The sequence below is a fragment of the Chrysoperla carnea genome, chromosome 2 (genome assembly GCF_905475395.1).
Source record: "Chrysoperla carnea chromosome 2, inChrCarn1.1, whole genome shotgun sequence".
In the NCBI taxonomy this organism is placed as follows: domain Eukaryota; kingdom Metazoa; phylum Arthropoda; class Insecta; order Neuroptera; family Chrysopidae; genus Chrysoperla; species Chrysoperla carnea.
In genome coordinates this window covers 9927901-9943504 of record NC_058338.1, presented here as the reverse complement: position 1 = coordinate 9943504, position 15604 = coordinate 9927901, and the positions used below count along the sequence as shown (strand labels likewise).

At 27.3% G+C, this 15604-nt stretch overlaps 1 protein-coding gene across 4 annotated transcripts in view; it reads right to left on the bottom strand.

The window, feature by feature from the left end:
- The window catches only part of LOC123294168 (pumilio homolog 2-like), a 396258-nt gene that overhangs the window by 149179 nt on the left and 231475 nt on the right, over nucleotides 1-15604 (bottom strand). The window lies entirely within an intron of this gene.

Genomic DNA, 15604 nt, shown 5'->3' with positions numbered 1-15604 from the left:
ATTTGATGTCAAAAACATTCAAAAATATTTATTATTTAAAATCTATGTAATTAGTTACAGATACATCGGTAATGATTTTGTATAAATTACAATTTTTTAGAGAGGATGTTCATTAATTAATTATTTATGAAAAGTTTTAATGTAAATTTAAATAAAAAAATATTTTAAAACCTCGTAGTACTAGCATAAACAACGTATAGGTGACAAATGTTATTGAAACAAATAATACAATCATGTTCTCATACTTACAAGCATTTATTTCGTTTTAAAGTAAAGTAAAATTTGCAAAGTTTTAAGGTGTTGAAATGAATGGCATTTGTGTGTTATTTCGTTGTTAAAACCATGGTATATATCGAAAAATTTTACTCTTAATTTTCATCTAATTTTCTAACAGAATCCATCCTCAGATTTCTCAAGTCTCAAATATTGCCATACACTCATTTTGTTGGGAATTTCTTTAATTAAAGGCTCATAATTTTACGGTCAGTTCTTAATCTATAAAGTTACAATAGGATACTGTAAAATATATTTACACAAAATGAAATAAAATAAAATCCTTTTCTACGATTATAAATATTTCCATAATCTGCATTATGTTATTTTCTATTCATTGAATATAGTATAGGAAGTATCGGGACTTAACGCGGAAAATCACCAAAATATATTTTTATGAAGCTCTTTTAAAGCCAAACTACATATACAAAAACATGTGATCATGTTTTTCGAAGCCGGTATACAAAGAATGGGCATGTACGAAAAAAGGTCTAAAATTTGACCTTGATTTTAGCGATAATTGTTCTATAACTTTTGCTCGAACCATTTTTTCAATAATTCGACAATTTTTGTTAAAAATTGATGTAAAACATTTTAGAGTTTAGGTAAAATTTTCGGCAATTATTCGCCGTCACATATTGGTCTAAAAAGAATTAAATCGAGATATATTGAATAGAAAGTATTTTATTTTACTTGAATGTTATTTTAGTATTAGGTTTGGTTGATAACCATTCGGGATAAAATAAATTTATTAAAATACTTTCTTGCGTATTCTCAAATATTACAATGTTGTAAAACATAATTTTAATTGAAAATTTACAAATGAATACATACGAAAGAAAATTAAAAAGAAAAAAAAAGTTAAATTTATCCTGAAGCCATTATTGTATGGAAAAAGATTTATTTGATTAATTAAAATTGTTTGAAATATTTCAAAGAGATTTGTTTAAAATAACGACCTTTTACCAATATCTTAATTAAAATTTTCAAATCAAAAGCATCAATTTTCATTAATCTTTATAATTATACCTATGAAACAAGTACACTGAGAGAAAAACTTTTTTGGAAACATGAAAGAAACAGAAAGTAATGCAAGTCAATAAATTCTTTAAGGATTTACGAGCATCAATGCAATTTAAATCAAAAGCTTGATTTTTTTTATATGAAGTCTAAATTAATTCTGAAAATTTTAGTGGACGTTGCTTGATTATTTAAATAAAAAAATGATTTCAAAAGTAGGCATATTTGACATTAGTTTTATGGTAAAACGGTAGATGGGTGATATGTTTTCAAAGATTTCTCCAAAACTCGGTGGAAATTAAAAAAAAAAAAAAAAAAAACTATTTAAAGTTAAAATGTTAATAAATTATTGAAAAAAACAAAAAAACGTTGTGCCCCCGACTAACTAAGGATGTATAAGCACGGTAGTGGGGACACAAATTTAAAAAATATATATTTTCAATGAAGATGAAAAGTAAGCATAAAATTTTCGATATCGGGAGTAATTTTCAAAATATCGAAAATGGAAAATTTTGATTTATTATTTACCTTTCGATACTTCGAAAACCAAGATAGATATCGAAAAATTTTATTAGTATTTTTCGTCTACATGCATGACGTTAAAACAAAATTCATAATCAAAGTTGAAAATAAGGTACAAATAATTTCAACCCTAAATCTAAAATTGCCTTGGTGTTCGTATTACCTTAAAAATGAAATGAAAATACCCATTGATCAAGTTTCAATGTTTTTCATAAAAAAACCTAATGCTGACTATGAGAAATTTTCAAATTTTCCACGAATTTACATTGTTTGCGAACCAAGTTACAAAAGTAAATATATCCGGTTAGTTAGTTGATTCGATTAAAAGTATTGTTGTTATGTAATGTTCAGAGAAAAACATAATACATTTGTTGTTATGTACTGTTCAGTGAAAAGCTTATACGTTATACGTGTACGATACGCAGACAAAAAACAAAAACTTTTTTTTAACAGATACGTAATTATCTCACAATTTTGTGAGGCGTGGGAATATGAACTGCAGGGATATTTTATTAAGTTTCATAAATGTTGTGTGTTCAGTTCATATAATAACAAATATTTGTAAATTTTCTTTCCTAAGTTTCCATTGTTTTCTTTAAGGTACATGTTGTAAAATGTGGAGATTATCTTTGTAAATTTATATCCAACGTAATATAACATCAGTATATTATGAGAAACTTCTGTAAACTTAAACCTCAGCTTCATTACATTTACGTTCAATTCACTTTAGTTTAACCCTCTATTAATGTTCGTTTTAATTTTATTTTCGGAAAATTGTATAGACGATGCGATGAATTACTTTAAAATAAATTTTCTTTTTATACTTGAATAAATCTTCCAAACTCCTCTTATAAGCTAATGGCTTGTTTTTATTCATTAACACATGTATTTGAAACTTTTCTCAACGTTTTCTTCACGGGACTCAATAGTGTTTTTCGATGACCGCAATAGTGTTTTTCGCTCTGCCCGATAAAATGGTTTCTGCGCTTCGGCAAACCTGAATAAACGCTATCACGTCTTCAGCGATCAATTTGAAATCATATTTTCAATCAAAAGATCGCATGTTGGCCAATTTACAGAAAAATGAAGATGAATAAATTTAAAGTTTGGATTTAATTTTATATAACCAAGTGGATTTTCAAAATCCATCACTTAATCCTTTTGTATAATATTGCATAATATTGGATTAATTTTATTGTTATTGTTATTGTATTAAAAATATTTTGGTGTTATTATGTATGCTTTGTATAATATATTTTATTACCTGTACTCATTTGTGACTGTTTGCTTAACTTATTTACCGTCTCCTGATGTTTAAGAAATCTCAAAAAATTCACGATATCATTGGTCACCATTTACGAGCATGTCTGTTAAATTTTAATTAGTATAATGTAAAAGAAATGATGATGATTTTTCACAAAATCAATCAATACTATTTCAAATTATACGCTTTTATTATAACATAAATCAAAGAGTTTTACAGAATATTCCAAGCAATGAAAAAAAAAACAATAAATGACGATTCTTTATCAAAGTAAGAAAATTTTTTTATTTTACTTTTGTATAACTTTTCATTGACTGTGACCTAGTTTTCACAAAGTATACATACAAACACAAATAAATAGTCTATGGTAAAGATTTACATTATACATACTCTTTTTATCTTTTAATATTAGTTAACCCCCCAGAGTGAAAATTTCCAATCTTTATTCCACTTCCTGTATTAAATATTATCCGAGACGGCGTAAACGCATTTGTAATTTATTTTTAAAACAATATATCTTTCAATAGTGTACACACAAAATATACTCACAGTCTGTAAACCCACAAGTTTAAAATTCGATAAAAAAAATTATATTATCTTTGATAGTTGAAATAAGGGTTGTTTTTTGAGTACGGATCAATAAAAAAATATAAATTGGAAAAAAACATTCATGACATATTATTTTCTCGATGATAATTTTAAGTTCGATCGTTCATCGTATAAATTGAATTTTTTCTCGAATGATAAAGGTGACCGATTGTTGTTCAAGTGTTTGAAGTGTGTAAGGATCGATTGTGAAGGGGTTAGAATAGAGGTAGTGTTGTTGTCAGCTGTTAAAGATTGTTTGTTCACATTTTTTCTAAAACATGTTTCTCATTCCTCAACGTCCCCGTCAATAAGTTTTACAAATTTTACCTCTGTATACAATAATTTTTAATCAAAATAGTTTAGAGTTTCTGACTAGAAAGTAAGTTTTTTTGTGAACTGTGAGAAAAGAGAGCAAAATTAAATTCGTTTTTACCCCGACGACGGCAAAAGTTGTCAGTTCATCTGTTCCCTCATAACTACTTATCATAAAATGACAAATGAGAAATAAATTTCGATTTTTACCTTAACTAGATCAATTTTTGTATTCTATAAATACGTATTTCGACTAACAGACTATTTTGAGTGTTATGAAAGGGGTAAGTGAGAGCAAGAGGTGTGGAGGCGATAACGCAGTGGGCTTTACTTTAAATCCCAACGAAGCGAGCGGGTATCAATTTCTATGAGAAAATCACTAGATAGATTCTAAATTATTTTTGTTCGGAAATCAATATTTATTTTTTAGAGATTGTAATACATGGAGGTCATGAGTTTATCAAATCAAATTTTTTTATATTGAAATTGTTTACTTTTTGTATCAGTTATAATAAATCCTATACGCCCTTCTATACTTGCTTATACACATTTGTATAGGCAACTATGTTGACAAGAATAGCTATAAATTTGGATAATGTAAATAAACATTCAAAATAATTGGTTCAGTGGAACAACAAAACAACGCACCTACATACTAACATTCAGGAGTTTCGAAATCTTGTTAAAGATTTTCGTTTTATTTTCCTCAATACGTGTACGTGACATATTCGACATGTAGGAATTATTTCAATGGAACACAATGGCCAGTATCCATCATTTTCAGTCAATCTTTAATTAAATTACTTACAAATTTGAAAGTAGAATAAAAATAACGATATACGTGACTTGTATTCTGTATCGGAAAATACACACCCTCTACTACACAAATCAAACCTATTATATTCAAACTTACATTTTATTGGAAAAATTGAGGTTTGTTTTAATCGCATCAATTTTTTATCACCTCCAGTAAAATAACACTTACTTAAACTTAAGCGCGTTATCGTGTAACGCATAAAGTAGTTATAAACCAGTATAAGCAGAAAAACTAAAGGTTAAGCAAAAAAAATCCCTTGCAATTTTTGAAAAAGTTACATACGATTTCAAAAAACTATTCACATTTCTACGTCACGCACATAGCACATTATGCCTAAATAACATTTGTAATCTGTGAATTCTTTTATATACAGGGTGCTTTTTTAAGTTGACATATGATTTAACAGATATTCAATTTTTAACATTGTTTATCAATTTTGAAAACGGTCATTTTTGTGAGTCCGAAAATGGTCAGCTTTACGAAAAATTTACAAATAGGTAAAAGGAGCTATGCATTCACAAATTAAAAAGCTTTATATGGATAAACAAAAAGCAAAATTTACATTTTGACAAAGAAAAAATTTAGTATAGAAAATTGGGACCAAATTAAAATTAATAATAATGGAATGGAAATGCTATAAAGGCAAGATAGACCTCGAAATGGTTATAACATAAAAGAAAACTTGTTTAAAAAACATGTACGAATTATTTGAACACACTAAATTGATATGACCTAACAAATTTGATTAACTTTCGACAAAATATAAACTCTGGCCTTTATACACAAAATTATAAAAAACACGATCATTAAAAAATTCATTATTTTCTCTCGAAACATAAAAACGAGCTCTACGAAATAATTAACATTAAATAAACACACATTTGAATGTAAAAATAAGGGCGGACTGGCTCCTAGCTTGTTATTATTAATGTTGACAAACAAATGAAAAATCAATAAGAGAGACACTAAAAACATATAAAACCACGATTTTTTTTAAAAAATATTAAAATAAGAGAAATATTTTTATGGAACGTAGCAGACACAAAAAAAAAAACTGTGAGCGTTGATGATATGTGAGGGAGAAGGTGGGAACAAACATGGAGGAAATGATAAAATATGATTTAATAAATTTCGTGTTAGTATAACTTTTTTTTAACATTATAAAATTGTATTTTCCCTTTGATATCTATCACAGCAAATATACCAAATATAAACTACCGTCAAGTCGTATTTCATTTATGTATTCGTTATACATACTGTTAGGGTTCCGTATAACTATTTAAAATCGGAGAAAACCACTTTTGAAGAAATGAATTAGCATGTCGTCAGTTAAACTGTTCCGCATTGCTATAGAAAAATTCAAAATATCTATAATGATCACAAATCTGTGAGCGATTATCAAGTTATTTTCAAAGAATGTTAAAATAAAAGTGCCTGGTTATTCCTTCTGAAGTTTGGCTGCTGATTTGTTTTGACAAATATTTGTTTTCAAAAATTATATTACATATTTTAGGTCTTTAAGGCTACTATTACGGCAAATTAATTACAAACGAAACAGTTTAAAACTAATTAAACAAAAATTAACTTGTTTTTCGTTTAAAAATTCATTAAAAATTTTTCGTTTTATTCTTGCAACGGAATCCTATAAATACTTTACAAAAACACATAATAAAAACATATGTACTACAAGTTAGATAATTTGTAACTTGGTAAACTTCTACACACATAATATAATCAATAATCTAAAAGCGTCCAACCGACCCGACTCACCCGATCCATACGCAGATAGATAGACATACACAAGACACACATTCGAACACTCCCTCCCTCCCTTTTCATAGAAATAATATAAATATTTTTATGTACAATTTAAAAACGAATTTTCATGAATCAAGAATTACTTTTAAATTGAATTTTTTGTAATTTAATGTGTTTTACCACTAATTTAACTTTGATTAAACTAGATGTAATTTGCGAAATGTGTATTTGGGTTTTTAACCCCCACTGATATTTAATTGAAAAAATCAGAGCGAATTGAGTAATTAGGTAAATTTGAATTATAATTTGATTCTAATAGAAACTGTGGTTACAGTTAACCTTCAGTAATCGTAAAGATGGTCTTTTTAAATTTCAGTGAATCATTTAGACTAACTAAATTATAAATTCAATAATAGAGTTGTAATTTTACAAAAGTTGTTATTTTACAAAACTATTACATGAGTGTCATGTAATTTTACTACATTAATTGTAATTTTACAAAAGTGTAGTGTGATTTTTATGATAAAATTTAACAAACTTGCTAGATGATCAAGGTTTACAGGATGTATCAAGCATGCCTTTGACGGGTAAATTTTTAAGTTTGCTTGTTAGCATGCACATTCAATACAACATACTTTATAAAGTTTCATCGATTTTCCACTCTTTGACAAAAAAAAAAAATCATACTGAGAAAAAACAATGAAGTAAAAGGATTTACCAAGCCATTAGAACCGAAAGAAAAAGTTTTTCTTGTGTATAAGAAACAATAGTTCAACGAAAAAAAATGAATAATGCTGTTAACTGAGCCATTTGATTTGAAAAGTGAAATTTGATAAAAAGTTAAGAAAGTAGCTTTTTCTTCACATATGTATATATTGAAAATATAAAAGAGATTTATCTAATAATTTTCCGATGTTTTCATGATATTTACACCTCATACCTACTTGCTACCCACTTCAACGGGCTGCGACGCAATATTCGAATACAAGGTAAAAATTTTTTTTGTCTGAAAATAAAAGTTTTTCTATGTACTAAGAAAATTATTATAATATATAAAGTAAAAATATTATGTCTATATGCCATTTATTCTATTTTTATATTTACCACACGGCTAAGAAAAAGGGGTCCTTAAATGAAAATTTAAATGGATGTATTTTGTTGTGAACCATTTGGTAATTTAAAACGTTGTGAATAAATTCGTGCGTGTTTATTCTTGTAAGAAAATAAATGAAAATGCAGGTGTTGTGTGATTGTGGTTATCGAATGTTAAATATAATATAAAAAATGTTTTTTCTAATACAAATTAAAAAATTGTTTGCATTTGTTTTTAGCTGTTGCCAATTGAAGCACATTAATTATTGTTTTTCAATCATTTATTAAAAGTTTCCATACCAAAAGTCATAAGTATTTAACTTTGGGAAAAATATAAAAATATCTTGTTGATAATTACAGTTTTTGAAATATTGACGCCTCACTTTATTAACACTTCAATATATAGTTTTAAAATTCTTTTCTCTAAATTAAATTGCACTTGTTTCATTCCATATTTCAGTCAAAGTTAAAATGAAAGTAGTGTTGCAATAACATAGGTCATTATCACTCAGTCTTCTGTCAAGTTGTTATCTCAACATAAAAATAAAAGCAGGTATTTTCATAAAAACTCTTTTAAAACACATTACAATTAGGTAAGCAGTAAACAAGAAAATATTGTAATCACTTTTTCCACACAAAATAATAAATTAAAAGAAAACACACAAACTAAGGAAGTTTAATTAAAAATTAAATTCTTAAGAGTTTTCTCATCTTAAGTGTTCCTTTATTTTTTGTACACAAATTAAAAATTCTTGAAGGGTAAATTTATTAGTGTCATTTCTATTATTTTACTTTTACTTATCCCCGCCTTCAGACATTATATCAACTATACTTGAAGCCTTTATTTTCTTTCTTACCATTTAAGTGAAAAATAAAAATTCTTTCGATGTACATTTTCCATGTCGGTAAATGATTGAGGATTATTTATCATTTTATTGTCAATTGAATAAAAAAGAATTTATTTTTGACTTTTCTTCATCGTTATATACGGTTAGAAAGAAATAATAGAGCTATTAATTATTTTCATTGTCGTCAATTCTCGAAAATATATTTGACATAAAATTTATGAACATTTTATTATCAAGATTTTGAAAGTTTTTCTAGTAATGACCTTAACAAATAGAATTGAACATACTAAGAATATATTATATTGCCTGATAGAAGCATTGAACTATTTTACTCAGCTTAATGGCAAATTCAATAGTGTCCATAGCTCCTTAACTATTAGGTTTTAGACAAAAGTAGAAGAGGCACTTTCGAATTAAAATTTTTAAATGAAAACGCTCTTAAACTTTGTCCATCGAGTCACTGGACACCCTGTATACTATACACCTGTAGTTAAATGCACCTCAATCGATTTGATCGAATATAATATCGCGAAGTATTTGTTCGTATATTTCGCGAAGTATTGGACTGTTGTATATTTTTTAGAGTAGCGAAATAAGAAAAATTCTAGTGAAAATCATTTTCGATTTTTTGGAGATATAAATTTACAACTGAATTAAATATTCCAACTTTCAAAGAATTATAAAATTTGAAAAGAGCTTTAAAACTTTTGTTAAATAGCTTACAATGGTAAATAAGCACATATGGTAAAACTACAATGTAAAATTAATTACACCGAAAATTATCTTGTAAACAAAGCTCTGTATGTTCTTGGACACAAAATGTCTATTGTTATATAATTAAGTAATAGTAATAAAACTAAGGCAAATTAAGTAAGAAGATAGAAGTTAGAGGTACTGAGTATGGTTTTCATAGACGTAAATGAAAAGACCAAGAGAAACAAAATATAATCGTATTTATGTAAAACAATAAGACATTATTTAATATAATATGAAACAGTATAATAAATAAAATTTAGTTACATAATACGTTCATACATAACATACACTCACTTTGAATTTGTACCAAAATATTACTAAATTTCAAATGACAGGCGTGTCTCTAAATTCAGCGAAACAGTTATTTCACTAGGCATAAACGTAAAAACTGTAAAACCATCTCTTTTAGACTAATTTTTGGCTTAGCTAAGGTTTTTTTTTCTTTTTGTCAAATTAGATAAATGTTAACAAATTTATTTCAAAAATAAATTGGATTTTTCCCTTAAGGAGATATGCAAGAATTGAAAAATACTAGAGATTTCCAAAAATCACAAAAAATTCCTAGGTCATCGGGCTTTTTATTATTATTTTATCGTTCAAAGTTGGCTGAAAAAAATGATGAATCATATAGGTTATCTTTTTCAATTGAAGCTTCGATATGCGTTGAGATAGTTGTACGACGCTTGGAGAGTGGGAGTTTCTAAGTTGAATAGATATTAACTACAATAGAAAAGTAACGATACAAGTCACTTTTGCAATTTCATATAACACCTATAATACCTCTTACTTAGATGTATTACTTAACGCATATATTCTGTCATACCCGTGATATTTATATGCCTAGATGTAAATCGAACATTCTGTATACTATATCGTATGTGTATTACACAGACATTGACAGTATGTAACATTAAATAATATTACCTAAATAAATTAGTTTATTTTATAAATAAATAAGCACTCAGACTCAGACAATGAATGCTTGTTGGTTCGTCCTTATTTGATGTAGATGTAAATGTAGACTTGAATGTACCCTTACTGGTATATTAACTGTACAGATAGACATTATAAAATAATGTTTGCTAATAAATTTTAAATATTAAAATTTATTATATTTATTATAGATAATATTGTGTTGGGGTACTTACTATTATACTATATGTGGTATATCAGCATTAATGGTGCACAACTTATTTTATTTGAATCGACTATGACACTGAATGACACATACCTGAAAATAAATGAAAATCAAATTAGAATTAAAATAAAATTATGTTTATCATCAGAAATATTGATTGTTATTTATTATCACAAATATAGCAACTAAAACTGTTTATTGCACTGAATTTAGTTTAAGAAACTATTGGGTAGGATACTAATGTACTGTTACTGTATGTACAAGATAAAACCTCGAATTTAGGGAGATGCAATATCAATTAATAATTGAAGTAATTAATAACTCGGAGGCCAAAGCTATTTAAGGCAGTCGAATAGTTAACAGGGAAGGATGAGTAATCGAATAAAAAACAAGTAAATCAAGTAGGTAAGATACAGGAAAATGCCTTCCAGCTAGGTGTAACCATACGTTATAGCATGTTTTCTAATCTAAACTTCAAAATACCATAAAATATTTACTTCTACACATGATATTAGTTCCATTAGTGTCCATTCATGAACTATATACAGTATGTTCATTTCAAAAGTATCCACCCTTAATAACTCTTGACCTAATTTGATTATGGTTTTGAGTGAAAACATGTCGATTTAGATATCAAGGACAAAGTTCAAAATCTAAATAATTGTAGGTTTCATTTTAAACTTAATCAATTTTAGTATGAACAGGATATTCAAAAAATTAATTATTTTAATATTCTCTCGTAAAATTATAAACATTTGAAATGAGTAATTGGATTAATTATTTCAAAGTGTTAAAAATCAGGTATAAAATTGTAAAATATTAATGATTTTACTTGGAAAATATCGAATAGAATTGTTATTCATTATTTAAAAAATATAAGTACCTTAGTTAATAGTTAGTTGAATGTAACATGTAACATGTTGATTTGACATAACGATAGCAATTATAAAACTCATTTGTATACGTTAAAAAAGTATCCACCCACTCAACATACCATCAACACCATCTTTATTGAAATAATTATTGTTTTTATTAACTAACCTACTTAATCAACTAAAAAAATTATGAATGAAAACGTTAAATAAAATGACGTTTATATTACTAATAATTATAATTCACAAATTACGAAAAATAATTTTGTAATTTTAAAAAAGATAATAATAAAATAATATAAATATAATAAAATAATAAAAAGATTATACGTTCAAAAACATATAAATTGGCGAAAAAAATTCGAAAGTCATGCCCATTTGGCCATTTTATTTTGATTTGTATACGGTAAGAAATTTTTGGCCGATATCACTATGTAAGTATAGGCGTAAACACAACACTATGGTTTTGATGATTATACCATTAAATGTATCAGAATATGAGCAACAGTTAGGGCGCATGAATTGATGTCAGTATGGGTGTCAGGCCCATACTGACTAGTGACATCCATAATACTTCTGGCGAATATTATTATTTAAGATTGATGCTACAAATGAAATACCAGCAAAATTTATTAAAATGACAAAATAGGTTAAGTTTAATAGAAGTTACTATTTACTAATGTAAGTTTACTAATGCCAAAGTTTTTATAATATACAGTAATGCAAATAAGGCCATAGTTATGGATCTTACACCGATATTATATAGAGCGTTATCAGATACTTTTTGAGTATTCGCCCCTATACCATACCAGAATTGTAATAAACGCCATGCATTTGTTAGACATCGAAATTAATGATAAACATTTATTATGATTTTTCAAAAGTAAAATTTGGAAACCCAAATTATGATTTCAATAAAAATTTCTATAGGCTACAATTAAAATATCACCAAGCCCATTTAATTACCAAACAAAATAAAAATTTTAAATAGGCACCATTTGTCACGTTTGATTGTATACTAACAATCGTTTTATAACTAAAAAAAACAATTGTTGTGAAAAAATGATACATAAATTTTGCATATAATTATTTTCCAAGGACACTTCTTATACAAAGACCAAGACGAGTGACGACTTACTTGACTTACTTGTTGAAGATTTGTTAACTATTAGATGTTGAACAGAACAATAAACAAAATGAAAGTAAACATACATATAATTACAAACAAATAATATTTAAACAAGTTGTTTTTTTACAATACCTTCACCGAAACTTTAATTTTCAAGTAATCAAGTTTTATGTACAGTAATACCTTGTCTCATGCTTCCACGATTTAGTCGAGCCCGGAGCTATGCAATTTCCAAATATTATAATATATATGATTTTATTAAACATTTTTTTACCCATATTTACGCGATTTCATCAAGCGGTTATCGTTCGGTCTCTCTTCTCTCTTAATTACGGGAAGCTACTTTAAAATAGCTGGGAGAACAATGAGTTTTACATGCTTTGGCCCTCGAAATTGTAAACTTTGCAGCTGAATCTCTCGCAAATCTGTCGTTAAGTGCTTTCATGCAGAAAATACCTTAACTTGATTTAACTTGTTCTTTTGCTTTTCTAATTTTTTCAAATTAAACTTTATGTATACCTAGATATTGCAAAAAATCATTTTTAACATATGAGCTATGGTAATAATACATTGGCACCCGCTTTACTGCTCTAAAATGAGTACTCGCATATTAGTACACTTGTAAAATAAGTTCCAGTTCAAGTATACTCAATCATATCATCTGAAAAACCAAACTTTGCACACTTGTTGTACAAACTCTGCATTATATACAAGGTAAATAATTGCGATCTTCAATTACAAATTATAATGCCAATATACCGACAACTATAGCAAAATATTAGGATGACGTCAATACAATTGTATGAAAGAAAACAGTTGTTTGTGTTATGGTCAATTAATAACTGGTACACTCCTTAAAGAGTCGTTTTTTATTATATTCTTCATTTCAAATGAGTCATTTGTATTAGTTCTATTTTTGGTAAAATTACTATTTGTTTTTTATTTTAGAATAAACTATGTATTGTGAATCTTGGTCAAGTAAGATATAAAAGTGTACACTCATATATATAAATAATTGAACCAAAATAACCAAAATAAAGTAAGGGGATAGTAGTAATATCATAGTATATATAATCTCTTTGAGTAATATCTTACCAAAGTGCAACGAAGAGATAAAAGGTTGCACTGAGGACACATTTAATGTGGAGCAACGAAATGATACTCCTATAGCCCTAGAATGCGCGTATTTATAGTATTTCAAGGAAGAAAGCGGTTATCATAAAATGCGGTTATCACATTTTTATGAAGGTATAAAAATACCTTCCAATTTTTAGAACAGAAAATGAGAGGAAGAGCACATTACATTGCTGCGTAACATTCTTCAGGAAAAGCTTGACAAAGACTAGTGCTCCTCTTGGAACTGAAGGTCAGTGCGTCTTGCAGGGATTCTAAAATCTTCGGGCTAGTGATGCAAGACTAATTTCATTATCTTATACACTTAAATTTGTACTTTTCCTCTTTCTCTTACACATTGGTTTTGGTACTTCTATAACTAACTGTGTCTTGCATACTTGTGTGTTGTCGACAAATTAGTTTTGCCAAACACCAAGACCAAGGAGTAAGACACAGATACTAAGGCCAGAGTAATTAATAAGTAGGATAAAAAATTTTCCAGAATATTTCTTGAAATAAAAAAAAGTAAACTTGAAATAAAGATTATCTTTTCATTTGTAAAAATAACAAGTGAAAACAAACAATTGACTGAGTTAATTGTTGAAATACCATGCATAGTCAGTGTTGATTTGTTTATCACATTATACATACAAACATGTGACACATACATAACTGATAATCAAATATAGTACATATAATAAAATTTCCGCATAATTGGCGCCCTCACGGGTAAACAGTGATGTTTACGAAAAAATGTTTCAAACAAAAGTTGTTTAATTTTTGATAAGGAACATTTTTTACATTTAAACTTTTGTTCTATCTTTAACGGTTTACAAGATGGGTTACCCAAGACCCAATTGACCTATAATGCTCATTTACGAACTTGACCTTACTTTTTACGTCCTGAGTACGCTGTAAAAATTTCAGCTCGATATTTTTTTTCGTTTTTGAGTTATCGTGTCCACAGACGGACGGACGGACGGATGGACAACCGGAAATGGACTAATTAGGTGATTATATGAACACCTATGACAAAACTTTTTTCCTAGCATCATTATTTTTAAGCGTTACAAACTTGGGACTAAACTTAATATACTATGTATATTTCATATATACATGGTATAAAAAGAGGATATTTAGATCCATTGTCCAAAAGCCCAGAGAAACAATCCAAGTATAAACGTAAGGTGGAAGAACCTCTACTCTACTAAAATATTTTTTACATTTTTAAATAAAATTGGGGTCATTTAAAATAGTATTGCAATTTTATAACGTTAATACATCATCCAAAAAATGATATATGAAAATATAAATGTTCAAACACGTATAATTAATATAAATTGGTTCAAAGTTATCTTCGAAAACATTTTACTGTTTTGTTTTTTCATAAATTTCATAAATGCGCCATCGTATCGTCCGTATCACGTTCGTAAAAATGTGTACATATACGTAATACAGAGTGTTTCTAAATAAGAACAAATCTTCCAATTCCCCTGTGTTTTGCACAATAAAAGTTTGAAAACAAGTTTTCGTTTGATATTATTTATGAACTTTAAAATCTTTCCTTCAAAAACTAAATAAGTTAAATGAGAAAAAGTATACTTGCTAAAAAATTGGGAAAACATCTTTATTACAAAAGTTATAATCGCATTTTGATTATTTTCAGTATAAGGTATGTAACTCGGGTAAGGGGATATTAAAGTAGAACATAAGCGAGGATTAATTAACCAATAAATTTAAAAGTAGATACACATTCCAAAAATCGATTAATTAGATAACTGCCAAGGAATGAAAAGTTGCATTGGAGAAAGTTTTTTAGTTTTTTCGATTTTTTTGATAACAAAGGCAAATTTGATCCGATTTTATTGGAATTTTTTTTGAAACCCACTAACTTTGGGTCATTCTTTTCAACTGTGATGTCAATTTTTCTCTAGCTATCACTTATGTGCTTAATTCCGAGACCAAGTCTCCACATTCTTTAAACTTATTAGAGCAAGGTTAATTTTGATCTAAAATTTGAAAAGTATGACCCAAATTTAGTAGAATTACATACTTTGTTTATGAAAATGGGATAAAATTTGGATGAGATAGAGCAAAATAAA